This window comes from Podarcis liolepis (assembly GCF_965112155.1).
Source record: "Podarcis liolepis genome assembly, chromosome: 3".
Lineage (NCBI taxonomy): Eukaryota > Metazoa > Chordata > Lepidosauria > Squamata > Lacertidae > Podarcis > Podarcis liolepis.
In genome coordinates this window covers 52,490,930-52,514,820 of record NC_139557.1, presented here as the reverse complement: position 1 = coordinate 52,514,820, position 23,891 = coordinate 52,490,930, and the positions used below count along the sequence as shown (strand labels likewise).

At 39.4% G+C, this 23,891-nt stretch overlaps 1 protein-coding gene and 1 long non-coding RNA gene across 13 annotated transcripts in view; one reads left to right on the top strand and one right to left on the bottom strand.

Annotated features, from left to right (window-relative positions):
- The window catches only part of ARMC2 (armadillo repeat containing 2), an 89,277-nt gene that overhangs the window by 48,050 nt on the left and 17,336 nt on the right, over positions 1-23,891 (bottom strand). For 6 of the 10 annotated variants that reach the window (XM_083497648.1, XM_083497637.1, XM_083497645.1 and 3 more), the window contains exons 2-3: positions 10,928-10,974; positions 3,849-3,907 (exon numbers count right to left, since the gene is read on the bottom strand). The gene's annotated coding sequence lies outside the window, so the exon portion shown is untranslated. The remainder of the gene's footprint in view (positions 1-3,848; positions 3,908-10,927; positions 10,975-23,891) is intronic. The other 4 variants (XM_083497649.1, XM_083497646.1, XM_083497640.1 and 1 more) reach the window with 1 other exon arrangement.
- LOC310704370 lies at positions 1,904-22,153 on the top strand. 3 transcript variants are annotated; one of them, XR_014524736.1, is made up of 5 exons: positions 1,906-1,958; positions 15,654-15,749; positions 15,862-16,003; positions 21,264-21,320; positions 21,707-22,153. It is a non-coding gene; the product is annotated as an uncharacterized lncRNA (long non-coding RNA). The 3 variants fall into 3 exon arrangements; XR_014524737.1 differs by lacking the exon at positions 1,906-1,958 and adding an exon at positions 1,965-2,186; XR_014524735.1 differs by having other exon boundaries at positions 1,904-1,958; positions 15,654-16,003.

Below are 23,891 nucleotides of genomic sequence, written 5' to 3'. Positions count from 1 at the left end.
GCGCGCAGCGTCACGCCGGGAGGGACGCACGAAAGTGTAAGTTTCAATTTTTTCCCCTTCCCCTTGCCGGGGAACCTCCAAGCTTTGGGGGTGGGGGGGGGAGGAGGCAGCAAAGCGAGGGACTGAGGGACAGCGGCAGCTGAGGCGGCGGCGGCTGTTGTGGTGGTGGCGGCGATAGCGGGCGGAGGAGGGGGCGGCGGCGGGGCCGAGGTGGCCGGCAGGGGAGGCGGCGGCGGGTGGAGCAGGAGGGCGGCTGAGGCCGGTGAGGTAGTAGGGTTGCCCGGGGCTTGAGGAGCCGCCGCCGGGAGTTGCTGCTGCTGTTGTTGCTGCTGCTGCCCGGACATGCCGGCCTCCTCCTCGTCCGCTGTCTCGCGCTCCTCCCTTTTGCGCGCGCTGCCCCGCCGCCGCCCCATTGGCCGGGTCCTGTCAGCTGATCCTGTGTTATTTCCTGTGTGTGTGTGTGAGGGGAGAATGGAGAGAGAAACCTCGGCACCACCACCGCGGAGCCGCCCCCGGCTCTACGCGGATCCTTGCCGCCGCCGCCCCGCCTCTCGCCGCCCGACTCGCCCGCCTCCCTCCCACGGCACACCAGCCAACGTCTCGCGGCACACTAGTGTGCCGCGGAACACCGGTTGGGAAACACTGTTCTACTTGAAGGTAGCTGCAATAAGCTTTCAGAGGGTTCTCCTTGAACAGATTTTAAAATCCTCTGCCCCTCATGTGCATAGCCAGGATTTTTGTTAGGAGGGGCAAGACCGGGGGGGGGGGGCAGAACCGATGTGATTGATCAGTTAGTTAAGTATTTCTATTGTTTTACTTGATCTAGGGGGGCAGCTGCCCCCCCCCCGGCTACACCCATGGTGCCCCTGCAAAACAGAAGCCCATGTTGTAATATTGTTCCCTGGGATTCCCAGATACAGTGGATGTGCAAATCTTGTCCTTTCTTCCAATAACTTACTGTAAAAATCTTGTTTGGGTGGAAATTCAAATACAAATAGCTTAACAGCACAAGGACCAGGATTACCATTACTATGCTTGCTGTATTACTGGGTGAGATAAACTGTACAGGGTCAGGGGAGGAATCTCTCTGACCACTTGCATGAATGTAGGAAGAGAAGGAATATAGCAAATGGGTCAAAGGGATACGGTACTCCAAATGATTCTCCATAAAACCTCTGTGCCTACTACTCCATGCAGTAATGTTCTTGGACAGTCCTTTAAAATATCAACCCTACTGCAAAAATACAGCCCTCTAACAATGGTACTACACTGCATTTTAAAAGAGAAAGGTGTTTTTCTCCCTAAGCAAGTTGTAGATCAAGGATTATATATATATATATATATATATATATATATATATATATATATATATATGGGGATTCTTTTATTTATATATAGCAGCAACAGAGTATTTGAGAGGATGCGTCCTGAATATTAATCCAAGTGTTTGAATTTTAACGATTTATGTCAAGAGACAAAAACAGTGTCTCTAAATTACCTCAGCATTTGGGCTAATAGAGGGGCCATATGTGTTTGTGCAGATTTCTTTGCAGAAGAGGGTTTTAACATATTGGTTCAATGTGCAGGTGTGGTGGGTCACTTATATTTGTCTCCAGTTGGATTAACTCATGCACTGTAAATAATTCAGCTTGACAAGATTTTCCTTTCAGTTTGCCTTATTACTAACCTCTTTTCTTCTCCCACCCTCCTTTTTCTTCTTCTTCTTTTTTTACAACAGCCCCCTCGCTTACATCACCGTGTAGTAGGATTTAAATAGCTATACATGCCATGTTTCTCCTGGAAACAAAACACACGATTGGCCAGTCCGGCAGCCAGCCTCTGCCTACCAACAGGGATAAGCCCGACCTCGCCAGCCAATAGCGGCAGGGCTCGTGCCGCGGCGAGAAGCCAATGAAACGTCTGTCACTAAGGGAGGGAAATACATAGAGGCATGAAAGGTCTGTCATGTGTGTTATAATATTCTCATGCCATGTCAGTGATTTTATTTTCGCTCTGATCTTAATGTACTTTAAATCGTAGATTAAAGAGATAAGTGGTTGATCCTTTGCTCGGGGTTCTAATTCGGTATCCAGAGAACGGAGCTCACTAGGAATGCAATGTGTAGTACTATCAGGTTGTAAAGGGGAGGGGGAAGGTGGAGGAGATTTGCAGGAGTGTGCAGTAATGTAAGTACAGTTTTCTCCCTTGCTTTCTGGTGTGTGTGTGTCCCCCCCCCCCTTTTAAGGATCCTCGGGGCAGTGAAATGTACCATAAATCTCATGCCGAATGTAGCTCCTCTTGTGCTGTCTCTTCCCTACCCTCCTTATTCCATTTTAATTTTCTTGGAAGGGCTTGGAAAAGCAAAACAAAACCATCTTAAGATGGCTTGTGCGTCCAGCAGACGGCTGAGATTTAATAGTATCACAAAATGAATGTTATGCAAAGAAGAAGCAGCAAAAAAAAAAAAGGAAGGTAAATACATTGTTTACATGGATACCTGTGCCTGTGTGTGTTTCTTTGTGTGTTGGGAAAATAAAGTGGAGCCGGGGATTGAGGAAAAGAGGGGTTAGATATACTGTGAATGTCCTATCAAATCTTTGGTGTGTTTTTTTTACAAAATAAGTAAAGGGAAAAGGGTACTGGCTTGTTCAGAGATGCTGAAAGACTTGCAGGCTGCTGCTATTGCTGCTTGCAAATCCCTGACAGGGTTTTTATACATAAGAGAAGCTTCAGGAAAAGCCAGTGTGGAGCAGTTTTTTAAAAATCCAGAATAGTAAGCAGCGCTTTCTGGGTTCCAGTTTGACACAGCCAAAATGAATGTACCTGTGCATTGAGCCAAAGCAGATAAATAAGCCTCTTTTACAAAATTTTCATCCAAACCTAACATAGGTGGACCATTTTAGAGAAAGCAGTAAAGAAGAAACTGGGAAGATGATTTAGAGCTTATAAATGAAAAATGCATGTATATAGCACTGCAAGCAAACTAGTCAGAGTATGTAACGGCAGAGAGAAGCTTATGTTTACTTCTGTTTTATTGTCTTTTATTGGCTTCCTTTCGTCAATTCTGGGCCTCTCCTCAAAACAAGACAGAATAAATAACTGTTTCCCAAACAGAATGCTAAATATATTTAAAACCTGAACAGTGTAATATGACTAGATAGCCACTAACAGCGTGCTGTTTGGTTGCCACACACAACTTTCAGAATTAAGTGAACGTGGTAAAGCTGTGGTACTTCTGTGGGGCTTTGAGACTGTTGCATTATGTGATAATAGTTGACTGACTGAGTGATGTGGAAGAGGTATGCTTTTCTAGACTGAGAGACAAACCTCTTAAAAAGCAGGGGCAGGGCAACAGCAGTTAGGCAATCTAGCTTGCTTCATTTGATGACCAAGACATGTTTCCAGATGTGAAAGAAAGCGGCATTTGCCAGCAAAGGATAATATTACTGTTTAAAAACATTTCTGTTTAATTATCATTTTCCACTTAAATTTTATTTTTCTTGAATTGTTTTTCTAAATTGAACGTTGAATCCAAGATACCCCTAAATATGTTTTTTCCCTAGGATGTTTTAACAAGGAAACAGGTAGTTGGAATCCTTCCTAGTTTCAACTCGGGATAATGACTCTCAGATTACAAATCTGCTTGGTAATGAAGCGGAACAAAACCAATGTGGAACATCAGAAACCCAGAATCTCAGAACAGCCAGACCGTTCAGAGGTCTGGTTAGAAATAAGATATTTTTCATTATTCTTCCTCCTCCTCCTCCTCTTACTGTGAATGGCAATGGTGGCCCTCTAATCTTTTGATTCCACAGAGGGCTGAATCAAGGTCATAGGGTTATACTTACAGCAGCTCACCATAAACCCAGCTCTGGATAATGCTCTCACTTCCTCATTAATAAATTTTCTAAATAAAACAAACATTAAAACAAATCAACTGATGGCAGTAATGATGTTTCTAGGATTTCTGGGTCAACATTAACACAAAACTTATGGTCCAATGCAGAAACTTGTATGTTTTAGATTTAGGGCTTCATATGGAAATATAAAAAGACAGTCACACTACACTCCTAACCACATTTCTGAAGGGACAAGTTCCAACTTGGGAGTGAGCTGACAGTCTCACATTTTTCTAATCAATGTTGTTGCTTTTTCATACTGAAAGCATTGCAGCCACTGGCAACGTTTACTACCTTGGACAACTTGTCAGAGCTGTGGCCTCTTGCACTTTGCTGGGTAGTCCACTTTTAGATGATCCACATTATATCTATCTTTCACCTGTGCTTATTGCACTCTTATACCAGCGATTTTGGAAAGAGAAGCAGCAGCAGCACAATGAAGCGCGGGGCCGGCCTAATTACTTCCGATACATATTTTATTTGAACAAAGGCACCAGATGGGTAATAATACATTAACATTAAACAACATATAATATAACTGAAGCCAATGCAGTGAATGAATCATAATAAAAACTAAATTCTACCTAGCCTAACTTCTGCCACCAAAAGCCAGCCTAAATAACATTAAAAAGTCTTTAAATGTTTCCTAGTGCTTTTATCACATTTGGTGAGATATCAGTGTAATAAACCTAACTTAACCTAACCTTGCAAGAAATGACTTTCAAGTTCTAACATTGCAGTAGAGAAGACCTCACAACATGCTCTTGATGAGTCTGGGAGATGACAATGTGGAAGAAGTAGTCATGTATTTAGGATCCAATTCAGTAAGTGGAGCAGAGATGGGGAATGGATGGGAAGTCTTAAAGACCCAAACAGGAGGTGGGCTAACACGATGTGTTTAAGGACATACTTGGACAGCTATTTGTAAATAAAATTCTTCACTTCTAGTGTCGATTTCTCGCCTGAGGCAAATCGAGCCATTCTGTCCCACGTCATATGAACCGATCTAAAAAGTACAACTACTTATAATAATTTCTGCCTCAAGCATTTGGGTGCAGATGGTATGTTGGGATTATTTTTTTAAAATAGTGCCACTAGATCATAAACATATTGGGTCAGGTTGTACATATCCCCAATGAATGACAATTCAGCTGCACAGACCTTGAATGGCGGTCAAAATTAAGACGAGTCAAAGACTCTTCCAAATAAACACATTCTGCATTTTCCCGTCCCAACGTTCTGTGGAAAAGCTGTGCTGTCTGGCTGGCTGGCCTTCCATTCTAAGAAACTGCCATTTTTCTATATTTAATCATAGGCATAAGTGAACCACAGGCTATTTTTCCCCCCTGTTTTCCTGGAGAGAAGTTTTTATATTTAATTTTCTATTATTTTTTGGTAGCATTGGATTAAAGCTCTTGACTTTTTAATTAAAGATCAGAGGCACTGAAGGGCTGTTTCTTTTTTTGAATCGTGTACTTTGCAAGATGAAATATGAAGTGCATGTTCACTTCATTCATCTTTCTCCACTAGTCAACAAATGCAGATTTAAAAATTCCCACAAAAGCAGTAGGACGATTCTCCTCTCTCATGTGCTACAAATAGGCATTAATTATCAACATACACTGCGCCCAAACCACACTTGGTGGCAATCAGTGATGTCACTAGGGCCCTTTCTGCACTGTATATTACTGTGTGGATGTGCATGCATGCAATGTTGATTCAGATTACTTACCGCACAATGGTATTCTTTCTGATATTATGCCTTTCAGGGAATGAGATTTTTTTTGTCGAACTTAGTTATACCACTTTTTCTGGGACAATGGCCTCTCCTAGGAAATGAGTTAGTGAAGCTTGAATTTCCATTCTTCTTAGTTGTCCTACCCTTTTTTCCATAAAATGTGTAACTACCTTGAATTTTGGCACAAGTAGAGTGTGCATTATAAACATTAAATGAGGCATGATCCCCACATCTGCAAGCAACAGTCAATACTTTCTGTGTTTTCTGTATTGTTATTTATAATTGTGGGGACTGTTGTCTAAATTTGGATATTGGAAGAGAGGATAAGCAAGAAACAGAAATCCAAGGAAGTGGAAATGTGGAAACAATTGTAATGCACCATGATATCCAATCAATATGATTCTTGCACAACAAAGGCACATTCTGGTGGCTTCAATTTATTGGACCTGGTATGCTAACTCAGTACTTTGTCATTTTTATACCACCTTTCTGCTCCAAAACAGCTAAAGCATTTTTTAAAAGTAAAACACTAAGAGTATAAAAACAAAATAGGAATAAAACAAGGACAAACAACACCAAAAAATGGATAGAAGTTGTCTTTAGCAATTAAATTGTTGAATTTAAAAGCCTGTCAAAAGAAAACCTCTGTGATATCTGAGAGAGATACACAGATACAACTAGGAAGTTGATTCCAAAACTGTAGTGCCACCACTGACAAGGCACTGTCTGAACACGTACGCTCAGACACCATATCGAGTGTGTGTTCAACCTGGAGGAGAGGGGAAAGAACGTACAAGTAGAAAATGTGAAAATGACCGACATGGCCTTAGTGCCCTTGGAACACCACCACAGCAAATAACAAGCAATATACTGAACACACAGTGTGTGAGGGATTGAAAGAGAAGAGGGAGTAATGCTACCTGAGTGCTCTGCCACCATTAGCTGTACACCTTGTGGAGGAAGAGAGACTACACTGACTGTGAGTATACATACTCCTTCCCCTTTGGGGGTTGTTGTGGAACTCTTGCAAGAATGGGGACAGCTTTTTCTGCCCCGTTCATCCATCTGTGAGAATGCAAGGTAAAAATGCTCATGAGTGTTGACTGGTACAGTAGTGGCAACAGTTGGAGTACCTGGTCTTTGACGGCAGAGAGCTTGCATGGCTGCGGGATAAGGGCCTTGCCTGCGTGTGCGCGATCCTGCTCCTAATTGCTGCAAGGTAGGAGCAGTATAGTTCAGACGATGCCCATATTCCCATAGGGACTCGGGAGGCATGGGAGCGGGAGTACCCTGTGTGTGTGCTCTGTCCTGGCATCCCTGGGTATTGGAGTGGAGTAGAGTTTGGTGTTGGATATTTGTGTCTGGAATTCTAGAGAAGCGTTAGCAATGTGCTCCAATTCCCAGATGTGTTGCAAGCTCAGGGTGTAAAGTGCTCTTTCTCCATAGTGTCCTGCTACCAGAATTCCCCCTTATGAGCATAAAATGTGTGTGATGGGAAAAAAAATATGCACCTGATCTAGGGATGGTGTAAAGTTGCACCATTGACCGGGGTGTGCGTAGTCTGGGAGAGTCTAGAAAGTAGCATAAACGTGTTCTTCCTCTGTTCCGGCCATGTCGAAACCACAACTCCACTTGGTTTTGGCCATTCCACCAACGTATCTGCACAATTGTGCCAAATGTATCTCCCACGGCAGCAGCATATCTGGTGTTCTGCCAGTATATAGAGCTCCCATCAAATCTTTTATTTCCTCGTCCAGTAAACCTTTAGTATGGGAATGTGCCCTTAAAGACTGGGCATTAGATGGGCATTAGATGGAAAGTGGTACACTTCAAGTGGTAGCCCATATGGATAAATTACATTGTTGTGGCACACAACTGTAACAATGAAAAGCTGCAGAATGGAATAATGTTGCCTCTTCAAATAGATGAGTTTACACCAATGGGAGGCCACTGCAATTCTGCACCAAGACTGATTTTCAGATGGCAAAGCAGGTGACACAGATCAGATGCATGTTACTGACACTGCAAACCAGTCTTGCTGCGTGTGAAAATATTAGGGCAGATGAGCACTGTAATTTTTTCTCTTTATTTTCAGAAACGCTTCCAGTAATTTTAGCCAGCTTAAAAAAAACACCCCCCATTCAGACAGATCCCAATCTTACGTCAGTAAAGGTCTCTACCTCTGGTAGGATTTTTTAAAAAAAGATCATGAACATTTGTCGAAGCAAGTATCAGGCTTCTCTTTCATAGTGTAAAGAGCTGAAACAAAAAAGTACCTCATTCATTTTTTTTCTAGTCAAAGACATTTTAATTTAATTATGCTGGACCTTAAATGCCGGGCATAAACATAGGCTAAGAGGAAGAAATAGTTGTGATTATGTAACAGCTAATGGCGCCTTATTAGAACAGCGAGTATACCATGATAAGAGATCTCCTTTCCCCTTTACCCATCTTACAGAATTCTTACAAGACTAATTACTTTTCTTGCAGCTCTTCAGTGAAACTTTGTAATCCATACATTTATTGGCTATAGAAGGACATTTCCTTCTCTGCAATAATAAAATAAAATTTAGTCTTAGCTAGAGATACAGGCATCCCGACTTCAGGAATCCCAAGTCCTGATACCAATAATATAGACGTACATATTATGTATTATAATCAAGTCTGTGATTGCATTCCCTCTTAAATGTCTCTGATCAGTCTATATATCGATTCATAGACCACCAGTTGTCGTTTTGGTGATGCAACTAACTTCTTTTCTAGCTATTGTTGGATTTTTAGCTAAATTCTCCATACAGTAGTTTTCTTTTGTAACTGAACAAATGAAACATTAGGCCCTCACTGAATTATATAATACATTTGAGATCTGGACTTTATGGAGAAAACATGCTGTTGTCCCGTCTCCATCCCCCACTCACATGATATAAAAGATCCTCCTAGAACTTATTTATGGTGCAATTCACCCTTGCAACATTTTTCATGGGAGAACACATTTGTGCAATTAATAGTTCCAATGAACATAGAGAGATAAACTGAACATTAAGCTAAAATGTGTTATTTATGGGTTGCTAATTTGGTTACATATTTTACTGTGCTGGACTGCTGGTTAGATGTTTGTCCGATGAATAATGTGATATTTGAAGGCTTTAAAACTCTTGGTCCCGTAATAGGCATTATCATGTCTAGTTGATGACAATCGGATGTTAGCATAGAAGTGCAAATGTTACTACAGGATAGTTACACTTTATCTTGAGACACCTGAACTCTCTTACATATACTAACACAGGGGTAGGCAAGCTAAGGCCCGGGAGCCGGATGTGGCCCAATTGCCTTCTTAATCCAACCTGTGGACAGTCCGGGAATCAGCGTGTTTTTACATGAGTAGAATGTGTCCTCTAGGTTATTTGTGGGGCCTGCCTGGTGTTTTTACATGAGTAGAATGTGTGCTTTTATTTAAAATGCATCTCTGGGTTATTTGTGGGGCATAGAAATTTGTGCATTCCCCCCCAAAAAAATATAGTCCGGCCCACCAGATGGTCTGAGGGACGGTGAACAGCTGAAAAAGGTTGCTGACCCCTGTACTAACAGATTTATCACCTGTATAGTAACACTTGTTCTTTATATTTCTTTGTAATATAGTTATATAGTAATATAGTAAAATAGTTGTAAACTATTAGCAGAATTCTATACAACTTAAAAAGTTCCCTTGCAAATTCTATGATCCGGCGTTTTCACATTTCATAAAAAAAGGAGGAAATTGCCTCTATTCTTTCATTAAAATATGAAATTGACATTAAAAAAATAAACAGCAGTTCGAAAGATTACTTAATATTTCCTTTTAAAATTCTCCATGCAAGACAATCACTCATTGATAAATCATATAACTATGTTCTTGGTCATCGCTTTCCAAATTTTATATAGCACCTTTGCCCTTCCCCACCCCCACCCCCCACTTTTCTGCTTGAATTATCCTTCAGGATGAAGGCTCTAAAGTTGGCTTTCTAATTATATAACATGGGAATGACATAAGGCCAAATTCTACTTGTGCTCTCCACCCACCCTATATGTCTCCCACGTATCCATTCTCTTTCTACATTAAATAGAAAAGTATTTCATAAAAGCACATTATTGCAGAGCATAATTTTACATTCATTTTTAGGTTCTTTTATAAGTACTACAGTGGGTTTTTACCCCTTATTTCATCCAGTATTTGAGGGGACATTTAAAATATCTTGTCCCTTTCCAGAAAATTGTGGACTCTTACTGTATTATGTATTGATTTAGGTTTGGACTATGACAAATGTATTCTATATATTGTGGAAGTGTTGGCAGTTGTTTTACCAAGGGTTTTACCAAGAAGGCCATTTGCTGTATAGATTAGAAAACAAATAAGAATTATAATGCTCAAGGATGTGGGTTTTCATACTTTTGGCCACTTCTCCTCTAAAGTTAATACTGTACTTTACAAAGTAAAATAATCTTTAAAGTAAATCCTGCTATCCAAAGTGTCAAGATGGTGGGCCAGATTCAAACAAAAATATATGAATTGGGTGGAATTGTTTCAAAATATGTCTGCTTAACGTTTTTGTAATTGGGAAATGTTGTTCAAATTATTACTAAAATGTATTGCAGCAACCACGAATTGAGTGGAGGAAAAAACTAACACAAACGGATACTGCTGTACTCCTTTTTTGGACAGTCGTTTAACACACAACGTCCAAATCCTGCAGCACAGATCATTTACTTACAACCTTGTACAGGTTATAGCATAAAATAAATTTTAAATAATTTGATATAAATAAGGAAGGATATATACATCACACAAAGACGCCAATTGTTCTAGGTACCACGTTTCGACAAAAGGGTAAACTAGGAAACCCAGAAAGCAGGACATTTTAAAACGGGCCTTTTCAATACACCAATGGCTAAGACTATTTAAAAACAAAATTAAATAGTCATTCGGCAATCTTAGAACTTTATAAAAGCTGCACTTCTTTTAATTCCCTCTCCCCCCTCCCCAGTAATTCCGAGTCAGATGCCATCAGCAACATTTACTCTTAAGTAAGAGAGTTGAAAATGTTACCGTTAACTCTTTTTCAATGCATCAAGCTTAATGCATCTTTTTTTAAAAAAGAGCAACACAAAACCAAAGACACTATCAAAGCATTTATAGCAACTTTTGCTATATGATTTTAATTTTCAGAAATTATCCAGTAGCATCCATGTTAATACATGTAGCATAGACCAGGTCATTAGCTGCACAGTAAAAATAAAAAGGATTTCTATTTACCTTTTAACTGTTCCAAGATCTATCCAAGTGATTTAGAAAATGTTGACCTGCAAAATATAAGAGTAATAATCTAAAATGTTCTATATCTGGAATTGTAATTTCTATTTCCATTTTCAAGGTGTATGCTGATGAGACTGATTATGTGATACTTGAGTCTTACATAACCAAGACTTGCATTACAAGCGTTTCATCCCACCCTTACCCCAAGATTTAATGAAAAACAAAATAAAGGAATGTAGCTGTTTATCTTTAATAAACCTTGTTGCGATACATTGGACACATATCAGATTTAATGGAAATACAATGCATGACTAAAATTATGGTTATGTAAGTGATAAATAGGCAACAATATAGACAAATAGGTATGCTATAAAGTAATATTGTATCAATTTTTACAACACTCTTTTTTATCAGAATAACAGGTTGTCTACTATCAATGGTCTGCCTAGATAATGAAACTAAAACATTGCTTTGCTTCTTAAAATGAACATACCACATTTCTTTTTAACCCTTTTGCTTTTCTACCCATCTTGCAGGTAGAAATAATCTGCTAAAGGGTTTAGTTTTTTTATGGATAGAAGAGCAGAATGCATATAAAACAATACTATGCAACTACATTAATATTAGGATTGTGTCATCCTATTATAACAATTTTAAGTTCAATTTATCGTAGTATATATAAAGGGCCTGTTACCCAAAAAAGAGCCTATTTGCGAAGCCTAACATACACCTATAGGTGGCAGTCTGCTTTCACTAAAAAGATGCTGGACTTCTCATTCACAGTGTTCAGAACTTGTGCATGGAAATTATACTGGTGATGTGCATGCATGTACGTGCTTGGAGAGAAGGGGATCAAGGAGGATCTATGCTCATTAAACATATAAGAGAGAAACTTGTGTAGCATTGTAACCCATTTACAGTTTCCAGAAACGAGTGAAGATTAAATGTGACTTTAGAAGGGTTGTTGTGAGTCTTGGTTTAATTTATTCACTGATCGGGACTGAATTAATTAAAAACATTATAGATTGAAATAGCCCAGTAGTTCTGCAAAACAAATTTTCAGCACCAGAAACTAACGCGTCAGTTTAGTTTTTATATTGGAACTACTGGGACTTCCATGATCCAAACCTCATTTCTGTTATCCAAACCTTCTATTATCTGGTTATCAGCATTTCTGGCAGTAATGTCCTGAAAGGCCAATACCATACCCAAATTAGGGCTACTGCACAAGCACAGCATTTCATCCATCTTGTCTTAATCTTTCACTTGCTGAAGCAGCAAATCAAAAGACCCTGCCCTTTTTCTTGTCCCAGTTCACAGTGGCCAAGATAAGCTGAGATTTCACATAAGGAAGAAAAGGCAGCCCTGTATCAGGAGGTTGTTTATGTTTGATGTTTTATTATGTTTTCATATGCATTAGAAGCTGCCCAGAGTGGCTGGGGCAACCCAGCAAGATGGGCAGGGTATAAATAATAATAAAAGTATTATTATTTGCTATTATTATAGTCCTATAATATTCTGACGCCAGTTTGCGGGGAAAGGCTGTGTTTGAATTATTGCCTAAGAATACCTCACAAATGGTGACGATTTTGCCCATTCTCATTTACCATATTTTTCGCTCTATAAGACTCACTTTTCCCCCTCCAAAAATTAAGGGGAAATGTGTGTGCGTCTTATGGAGCGAAAAATATGGTAAATGAGAATGGGCAAAATTGTGGGAGCGCTCCCGCCGTGCTCCGGAGGCTTTGCGTTGCTTTCACTGAAGCCTGGAGAGCGAGAGGGGTCGGTGCGTACCGATCCCTCTCGGTCTCCTGGCTTTGCTTCGCTTTCCCTCTCTGTGCAGCGCCCCTTCAGCCAAGCGGGAGGAGAAATGGAAGGGGCTTCGTTTCTCCTGCCGCTTCGCTGAAGGGGTGCTGCGCAGAGGGAGAGATTTTTTTTTCTTGTTCTCCCCCTCTAAAACAAGGTGCGTCCTATGGTCGGGTGCGTCCTATAGAGCGAAAAATACGGTGATTATACAACCCATGCAAGAAACTATCCTATGCTGAGTTGGCTCAACGCTCCATCTATCTCCGCATTGTCTGCACTGACCAACAGAAGTGCACCAGAGTTTCAGGCAAATGCTCTACCAATGAGCTACAGTTCTTACCCCATAAGCTGCGGCCTGGTTTGTGCACTCACCTGACCTGTGCTCCATTTTATGAGCTGGAAGAGCAGTTTCTCTCTTCCATCATGCATATAATGTAACAAGGGAGGCAGGTGCTGCATTCACAGATCTGTACTTTGATGGCATGGTTTTTGCTTTATTAGCCACCCTGTTTTTATAGAGGAAGAGCTATTAAAACTGTTATTTAGACGCATGAGTCTTCTGCTTCACGTAGGCCGTGAATAGTATAAGAAAGGCCAGGAAGGGTGCCCCTCTGTGCTGCCTCCTTAACTGGAGTGCTAGTCCAATGGGTGTATAAATGGCAACGTTTAGATAAGTGTGCTAGTGCTGGCACTATCATTATTACTGCTGCTATTTAGCATTTGTTTAGTAGAATCAGTGCACCATTGCACTGTCTGTTAAGAAGACTTTTATAGATAGGACAGAGGGAAACGGAAAGGGCAGGACTTGATAAGCAAAAGTAGAAAGGATAAAATAGTGATGACTGCAGGCAAAAGAATAGCATCATCTCCAGACTATCTGTATTTCAAGGGAGGGATTCAAGTGAACACGAAATCTAGGTTTGCACAGCTAAAGTAAGTGAAAGAGCTCTGTCGCTTCAAATTCACTTTAAAAAAACCTGGTTTTTGCAGTTAAGAAAGTGATGGGGAAATGAAACTACAAATTGTGGCGTGAATGAATGATTAGCAGGAAGATGCACAAGCAAATTGGGATGTATTCAGGATGAGTGCTCATTGTCATAGAACCTCCTTGCAAACAAACAGAACAAATTCTCAATAAAGACCAGACAGAATTTATCCTCCATGTAAGCTTTGTGTAAGCAAATGTGGGTGAATGCTCAATAAACAGGATGTCTGGAGGAGCCCTGAGGACAGAGTGTGCTAGTAAAATATCTGTAGAAAAGTTGGGTTTTGCAGACAGATTTGAAGGAGGGAAGAGAGGTGACTTCATAGACAGTGGTGGGAAGATATTTAGGATTAGTGCATTAATTAAAAACTGGGATATAAACTTAAATATGAAATCAATTATTTTTTTAAAAAAAATTGGTTGTAAATTATTTAGTCTCGTTGTTCAACTGACTATGCTTTTACCTTTAAAATGTCAAGGATTCTGTATGATGTAGACTAGTTAATATTCCTAGCACCCTTGAACAACGTTAGCTGAACAAATATTGCAGTGATGATACCCTGGAGTAGTTCCCTAAGTCCCATTACAGTTGGATAGAAATAAAACCTGTTTAGGACCAACATTTCCTATATATAAGATACAGCTTGAAAATAAGATTCCACCATCCCCATATCCGAAGGTTTCTGTAGCAAAATGGCACACAGTAAAAATGAGGCTTTTGACAATTGCAGTGTGATAAAGTGGAGCAGGATCCATATGTACTCAGTTTTGCTGGAGTTTATGAGGCTTTCACGGGGAATTCCTTTTGCAGTATAGATGCAAGTGATAGAGCCACAAAAATTAGATATGGAGGAAAATTCAATACTCTTGAAATAGTATATGTCTCCTGTTATGGCCACAGAGGCCTTAGCGAAAAATGTAAATCTTAAAAGTCACTTAAAAGTCTGGATAAATCATTCCACTTCTCACTACTTCTCAATCACTTAACTGAAGGCCAAAAGAAAGCAGAACATTTAGACTGCTGCTCCGAGCCAGACAGTTGCTTCAGTACAACTGAACGATAGATAAACCAGATATAAAAGGCAGACCTTTTACATTAAAAGTAAATAGATTGGAAGGTGGACGGTTAACTATATTCTTGCTCATCAGCCTGACTTCTAAAACCTCTGAATACAAACAGAATAATTAAATATTTTAGGATTTTCTTGATTCATAAAGCAGCACTCCTCAATTCTTAGATTAATTTGTACAGTCTATACTATATACAAGTGAGGAGATACCAATTCATAATGTGATGGATGCAATCTAAATGCAATATATGCTGCTTGACACAAGTTTCCATTGCTTCAAAGACATTTTTGTCGGGATTGTTTTATAGAGTGTAAAGGTGCACCATAAAACATCTGATGCTTTCTAAAAACAAGTCCTCTAGCTCTCTTGACTATTTTATTCACCTTTGGTTGCAATTTTAAACACGCAGTGCAACTGTATGAATGTTTACTTGGAAGTAGACAACACTATTTTCAGTAAGGCTTACTCCCAGGTAATTGTGGATAAGATTTTTCCCAGTTTCTACGGAACTCAATGGGATATATGTCAGAGTAAATACAGATATATTTGGGGCATAAGTAATAATATACAATAATTAATTAAACACATATTAAAAGATTATGTGCCTGCTCCCAAGGTTACAGTCTAAATAAATCAATACCGGCAAATTCTGAAGTGACAGATTTTGCTGCACTAAATACAGCTAAATACGATGGAGCAAGTACTGTTTGTAAACCTCTGCTGAATTTAACAGTGGTAGTAAATATTAGTAGCGCTGATATACTGTACAGGAGTAAGGCTACAGGGTCCCGAAATGCGTGTGTTTGGTTTCATATGGTTTTTGTTGTTTTTTTTTTGTTGTTTTTACATTTTACACCACCTTAGGTTGAATATCTGGAAGAGGAATCTTATGTTCTTGAGGAGTTAGACTTCATATTGACGGGATTCAAGAGATGAATTCTGGATATTTGTAACGAAGAGGTGATTAAACGAGTCATCTTTTGCTATGATCACTTTTGCCATGTGCTTATTTCCCAATTCTTCAGAAATAAACAAACGTTTCGGACAGCTAAAAATTGATTTTGCTCTGCAGAATGCAGCAGCAAAATACGAAGCATCTTACTCGACAACATACTCCCCCTCCGATATAGCTAAAACAGACATCACTGCACTTCATCGTTATACAGTGCTGGTACGATCGCAGTGCAAGAGTATCCTGAGGTATCCATTGAAAGGTAGTTGATTCAGACTATGATTCTCTGCTTTTGAAATGAAAATGTATTAAAAGTGTTCGGTCAAGCAGTTACTTTGTTTTAATAGTTAATGTAAATAAATATATAGATCAGTTAATACTACGTCTCAAAGCAAATGATGTTTTGCAGTTATTTTACAAATATACTAGCTTCTCCTAAGTATACAATATAATGTCACTGTTTGGGAAATCAAACTTGTGTGACTCATGAGGTGTTCATAGGCTGTCACCGCTGCAAGGGCTACATCTCTGATTGCAACTGGAACAGAAATCCATCTGTTAAAGCTGTGATTAATTCATTGATCAACTGCCCATGCCAACTAATGGATTCATGCTTCACCCTGATTTGAGGATTCCTTTAAAAGTCAGGTATTTTAAGATAGGTACTTATCGCTTTGCATCAGCATCATGATTAGCACCGGAAATGTGGAGCTTTCAAGTGAGTCCCCATATTTAACTGTGTGTTAATAGGATGGACACAATCCAAATATATTTCAAGTACAAGGAAATTCTGATTGCAAGGAAAAACAATGACTAATCTGATGCAAAAATGCCAGGTGCCATCCAAATCTATTAAATGTAAGTGCAGCTTTTCTATAATTTAAAATGCAATGTGGATTACACTCTTTAGTAATGACAAATTCCAGACAAAATAATGGAAGCAGATAAAATATGCTTACAGATAGGCTAAAATAAATTGAATAGTAATATTAGTTTAATTTATTGCTTTTAAGAATGCTCATAGTACAGTTTCAGAAGTGGTGATAGCCATGTATTTTAGCAGCTGAGGATGAAGTTTTCATTGAACAACAATTTATTTTAAAAAATAAATGATCATTCTCTGCAACTCTGGAAGTTTTGGCCAGCAAAAACAGGAAAATAATGCTTAAAAATAACTATTGATCTTATCTTTTTGAAGTGCTTCTAAACATTTTTTCTTACTGAAGTCTGCCCAAGCTGACTCAAACGTCATCAGATAAATATAGAAAAATCGCCTCCTTGCCCGCTAGAAAGTTGAAGCAAGGTCAGGTCTACATACATATCATGTAATTTAAGGTTGCCAGATGTCTCTTACTTAAAGGACTTTTACTTATTCCAGAACAGCACAGCTCCATAAATGCAATGATCATCCCTCCTTACTTTAAAATCTTCCAGCTCCATAGAACTTCACAGAGACTTCAGCTTGGCAGTCTGCTATGCTTTTGAAATTTTGATCTGGCAACCTAATTGCAGCAAAACTTCATCCAGCATGTGCGTATATTTCATTATTTCCCTGCCCTCAACTCCTACAGTGACAGTTTAGATAACTCCACACTTACATAAGCTTTCCCCCCACTACAGCTTCTGGTTGTTCTTGCTGTCAGGGTTGTTAAAAAAAACAACACTTACCATGAATTTTTTTATAGCCTTTTTCTGTTTTGTTTACAGTAGTTTTTATATTTGCAGCAAAGCATTTGGATCTATTTTGAAGTGTGCTAATTCATACAGTAGCAACCTCTAAATATAATGCTGTAATAAACATTGTTGTGCATTGTTGTTGAATTCAGTCCTTCTCTACATACTTGGCTGCAACTGTCCTTCTGGTATATTAAGGTTAAAAGAAAAGGTAAAAGGTAAAGGTACCCCTGCCCGTACGGGCCAGTCGTCTCCGACTCAAGGGTTGCGTGCTCATCTCGCTCTAGAGGCCGTGAGCCGGCGCCGTCCGAGGACACTTCCGGGTCACGTGGCCAGCGTGACGAAGCTGAAGCACACGGAAACGCCGTTTACCTTTCTGCTATAAAGCGGTCCCTATTTATCTACTTGCACTTAAGAGTGCTTTCGAACTGCTAGGTGGGCAGGAGCTGGGACCGAACGATGGGAGCTCACCTCGCCGCGGGGATTTGAACCGCTGACCATATGATCGGCAAGTCCTAGGCACTGAGGTTTTACCCACAGCGCCACCCGCGTCCCTTAAGGTTACCGTTAATTAAAACACCTACCAAGATAACTAAGTTATAATGCAGCAATGGGGAATCTGAAGACCTTCAGAAGTTGATAGACTGCAGTTCCCATAATCCCTGATCGTTGTCCATACCCTTCTAGTGTCCTGATTTTCCAGGGAGAACCCGGAATTAAGAAAGCCATCCCGGCTTCTGATTTCATCTCGAACTGTCCCTATTTCCCCTGCTACTGCTGCTGCTGCTGCTGAGCTTGAAGAAGAGGGTGAGCTGGGGCTTGTCCCGAGCAGAGGTGGTGGCGAGGGAGCACCCCATGGCCTCTCCAGGACTGCTGCCGCTGGCCTCCTCCCTTGGGCAGCTTGTAGCAGCTGCTGGAGAGCGGATGAGGAGGAGAAGAGGCTGTTGCCACTGAGGCCCAGCCCCACTGTCTCCGAGAGGCAGGCAGAGGGCAGGGCCGCCCTTGGTGGGAACAAAGGAGTGGTAGAGCGGAGCGCAAGGAGTCTTGATTTTTTAAATTAAAGAATGCTTTGTGCATCCGCATTCAATCCTCTTTTCTAAAATTTATTTCTTGGTGTATGTTTTTCTTTTTGTAACCCTACCAAAGAATAAAACAAAAGCAGGATTAAGGAGTTTTCTCAGGACAGTGGAGGGTGTGTGGGCTGTGTCCCATTGGTGATGGCACTCACCATTCTTCTGATAGGAAATGCTCTGCAGGGAGGGGAACAAAAAAGGGGGGGTTGAGGAGGGTCTGTTGGGGAGGAGTAAGAAATGTCCTTATTTTCATCTGAGGAATGTTGGAGGGTTTGCATTGTCCATGCTGTTGGGAGTCAAACACCTGGAGAGCCACAGATTCCTCACTCCTGTCTTGTGGTGTCAGAAGGGCTGGAATGTAGCTGGAAGGATGGGCAAACTTACTTAGCAAAAGCCTAATTGCCCGTGTCTCCAAAGACCTACTTTGGGTGCGCCTATGAATTTGGATACATAGAACAGAGCTTGGGAAATTCATTTTAAAAGGGGTTGTGTTATGATATCCAAAAAGGAACAAATTCCAGATGCAGTTCATCCTTTTATAAAACTGACTAGTTCAGTTCATGTTGTGTTCATCCAAATGATCGTTGGTAATATTTTTCACCATTCACTATATGTTACAAGATGCAATGCTGAAGTATAAAATATACATAAGAACACTAAGAAAGCATTGAAACATACACACACATACAGAGAGAGAGAGGAAGGGATGTGAATTGTTTAAAATCCACCAACGATTAAAAAGTATAAATATGTGTAAAAAAAAAAAATCATGCAAAAGAATGGACTTGAAGATGAACTAGAAATTATTAGATCCCTGCGCCCCAAAAAGTCCCATTTGGAATGCAGAACTTCTAATTGTTTTAGATCCCACCCAATATTATTATTATGGTCCGTTATTCTTCAAAACCTTTCCAGAGACTTAACAATGCCTCCATCATAGCTTGTTTTAAACCGTACATTTTTCTATGAAGTGCAATAGTTATTGGATGGCAGAGTCAAGATAATGGATGGTAATTGGTTTTTTGTAGGGGGACCTCTTCAATGAGCTCATTTTGCTTCGGAATCTTGCAGTTTAGGATAGTTATATTCAGCTGGCATAATAAAGCAAATGGGGATCCTTGAAGAGATTGAAATTTGCATATTAAATAAAGGTATATTGATTTCTCTCTTGGAAATATACCAGGTCAAGACACAATGTTTCATATTTAATATTTCTTTGGTACTTAATTTTTTAATAGGTTGGTAACATGTAGAGTGTCTTGGCCTGCTTTACTCATCTTTTTTAGCAATATTTTTTTGAGGGAGGGCTTTTCAAATACCCAGTACTAGGTAATGGGTGACTTTAAATTTGCATATATTTAAATGAATAACAAAATGCTAATATACCGTACTATAGCCACCTTGAGGAGTGGTAATCTTACTAGTACTACAACAAATGAAGTTGAAAGAAAACTATTTTTATAATGATGACACTTCAATTATACTATTGTTTTAACACTGTCAGTGAGTTTTGCAGAAGCTGTAAAGAGTACTCTGCTCAAACCAAACCAAATAATTTCTTTTTTTTAAAATCTGATCTACAAAAATGTAAAGGTACATCCTAAGATAATTGCATTACATTGCTAATGCAAATCCTATTTAAAATAAAATTTGAGTCAATTAGGTTATATTCATGGATATAAAACCTTTTGATTAAAGAGCTGCTCTTTATTAAACCAGGAAATGCATTTTAAAATATATTAAACTATATATTTTAAACCCAAGTATTTGTAAAAACTGCAGGCAGCAGGCTCATCCCTGTTTTTTCCCACACGGGTATCTATTGTGTGGCACATACATAAATACATACATACATAATCTGCAAATAACTGATATATGATGCTCTATTTTAAAACTCATTTTATTCCCCTTCAATTTTATGCAAATTTGATTGAATACTCAATTTAACCTTATATGGTTGATATGAGTTAAGGTTTCATTAATGGTGTGACAATTATAAAAATTAAGAGCAAGTTCTTAAAGCATTTTTTCAGCAAATAACAAAGCACACCAGGATCATTTTCTCCTTATAATTGTCCCATGAATTGCAAATAGGTGAGGATCCTGCCCTGCCCCCCCCCATCGCCGCCCGCAGCTTGGGATACCTGATAGCACAAGATTTCGTTTTGTTTTTCATGTCATAGATTAACAAACACTTACCAATCTGTGATTGTAAAAGGAAGCAACTAAAAATAGGAACGAAGTCTACCAAAGAGTGTGGTAAATATATAAAGTTATGACCTAGTGATTGATAAATTATAGCAATTTCGAATCAATATGAAATTCCTATGTTCAGTCGTATTCATTCTGTCATACTGGCATCAGTTTAAATGTATGTGATGGGGGGGGGGGAATGACAGAGAATTCAGTTACATAATCCATTAACCAAGATGGTTCAGCAGAATCAATGTCACATTAGGTGCTTCATGGCAGCCAGTTGCTGGAAAACAAACAACAGAAGCCACATTTTGCAGAATGTTTTTGCACAGCACTCCACCTTTGCTTCCCCAGGGTCCCTGAAAAAGAGTGCCGCTTTTGGGTCTATGCTGAAGATTGCATGGTGACTGGAAACAGTGCAGAATGCATCAACCTGACTCCTAAATGTATGGCATGCTACAAGAGTTATTGGGCTTCTTCACACTGGCATCCAGGCTTCATGCAAAGTGCTGCTTTGATCTGTTTGAAAATAATTTGTTATGTTGTATAGAAGTGCCATATTCTTCATACTCTTCACAGGCGGAGAGAGATCTGTCAGGAAACAGTGGACCGACGTAAAGGCATTCCTTACCATAGGTAAAATATTGTTTAGGTGAAATATTGTTTGTGTAGATTCTTTGTTCATTCTTATTATATACATCAATTTTATTCTAGCACTCTGCACGTAGCATGCTTGCTTGCTTGCTTGCTTATTTATTTACGAGACATTGTTTCACACAAAGTATTGGGTGAAACATACAAAGTATTAACTCTGGGGTTCGGTTTGTTTTTAAGTTAGGGCTAGTAGTCTTTTTTAAATAATATTTTTTTCTGTAAGAAAAATAATGGTTATTCAGGTGAGGGCCTTGGCAAGCCACCATGCCTTGTCTGTTCTGTTCCTTGTCAATAATATTACTTGGTACATATCTCAGTATCTTAATGCATAAGATATAGAGTTATATTTTTCTCCCCTTCTCTGCCAGAAATCAATCAAAATACAGCCCCTTCAAAGATTTCAGCCAAAACAGAAATATCCATAATAAGCAGATTCTATCACAGCCTGGATGGGACGCGGGTGGCACTGTGGGTAAAAGCCTCAGCGCCTAGGGCTTGCCGATCGAAAGGTCGGCGGTTCGAATCCCCGCGGCGGGGTGCGCTCCCGTTGTTCGGTCCCAGCGCCTGCCAACCTAGCAGTTCGAAAGCACCCCCGGGTGCAAGTAGATAAATAGGGACCGCTTACTAGCGGGAAGGTAAATGGCGTTTCCGTGTGCAGCTCTGGCTTGCCAGAGCAGCGATGTCACGCTGGCCACGTGACCTGGAAGTGTCTCCGGACAGCGCTGGCCCCCGGCCTCTTGAGTGAGATGGGCGCACAACCCTAGAGTCTGTCAAGACTGGCCTGTACGGGCAGGGGTACCTTTACCTTTACCTTTTTATCATGGCCTGGCTCTTAGACTCTTACATTTGTGGTTAGCAATGTATTATTATTGTTGTTCAATGATTTTCTAGTGTTTAAAAGTGCGCTACTTGCTGGTTAAAAACAAAACAGAGGAGAAAACAAGGGAAGTGAGGAATAAGGGATTTTTGCATACAATAATGTTTATGAATAAAAATGGAAATTTAAGTAGAAAAACAAAATGTGAACTATTTTATTTTACAAGAGTCCTCCCATCCAATATTTCTTTTGGTGAACACTTAGAAGCCAGTTGTGAACTTCACCATTCCCTGTCATGGATGTAACTATACACAAAACTGAAAGGTTTCCCTCGTCCTGTTAATGCTACAGTGAGCAAAAGCTTAGAAAACAGAGAAGCACAGATTTGGCTGAGGAGATAGAGGCTGAATTGTTATTTTTATCATAATGTTATTTGTTGAGGAAAATTAAATAATCTTGACTTTCTAAAGTCCAGTGCTATGCTTTACTACATCAGCCTAGGTTCTCAGAATGAACACAAAGCAGGATGTTAGCAAAGCTAGTTAACATCCCTGACAAAATACAGAGTTATAAATGTTTAGGATCAGAGTACTAGTCAGAACCATTACCTGATGACTGAATGAACCCTTAAAGATGAAGAAACAGAAGAACTGAAATGTTTCTAAAAGAAACATTGGCAGATTATAAATTTGAAAAATTAATAAAAATTAATGGGGGGAAGTTGGCAGATTATGGGAGTGACAATTAATACACTTCTGTTTATTACAAAGGAAATACATGAACAACATGACAGAATTTGGTGGTATTTTAGATGTCCTCATTAAAGGCCGATGACAAAATTCCAGTTGATCATATTTTAGCCTGGAAAATAAAACCTGATCTTGTCCAGAAATATCTAAGGAAACCTATGTAGGATGAGGTTTGTAACTGCAATCTTCAAGTCACACAGGCAATATCTTTCTCTCCTCCACCCCCGGCCTTTAAACTGCGAAGAAAGAAGTTGCTGTAATTGTAATATTTCTTGTATCTCCCTCCTCTGCAGTTGCACACAGTGCAGTGTACAAAAACAAAAAACAAAACAGCCATTTATATTAAAAGCAGCCATTCAACACCATATATAATAAAAATAAAAAATTCCTTCCAGTAGCACCTTAAAGACCAACTAAGTTAGTTCTTGGTATGAGCTTTCGTGTGCATGCACACTTCTTCAGATACATAATATATAATAATAAAGTAATATATAATATATATAATAAAGTAATATATATATATAATAAAGTAATAATATAATATATATAATATATATAATATATAATATATATAATAAAGTAAGCTTTAAAGCCTGAGGTGGCAACATGGTCAGTCAAACAACCATTAAAAGCTTTCAGAAACAAATGGGTTTCAGTTTCTTTCTAAGAGGGAGAACCAAACACGGTTGAAATGGAATTAATAACTTAATGAATAACTGTTGCCTAGCTTCTTTTTTTTTAAGGCAGAGCATTTTAAATGTTAATTTTCCGTAGTCACCATTGTAACCAATTTTGTAGTGGTGACATTGACTCAAGTCAACTGACATTGACTCAACTGACATTGACCAAAGGATGACAAATGGGGAAATAAAGATGTTCAGATGCTCTGGGTAGTGTTCAGCTATGTTTTACTCAGAGCACCAGATTGACTGCGAGTGCTGGAAGACCTGCTCCCTGCCTTGCATTATTTTTCCACCTGTCCTAGAA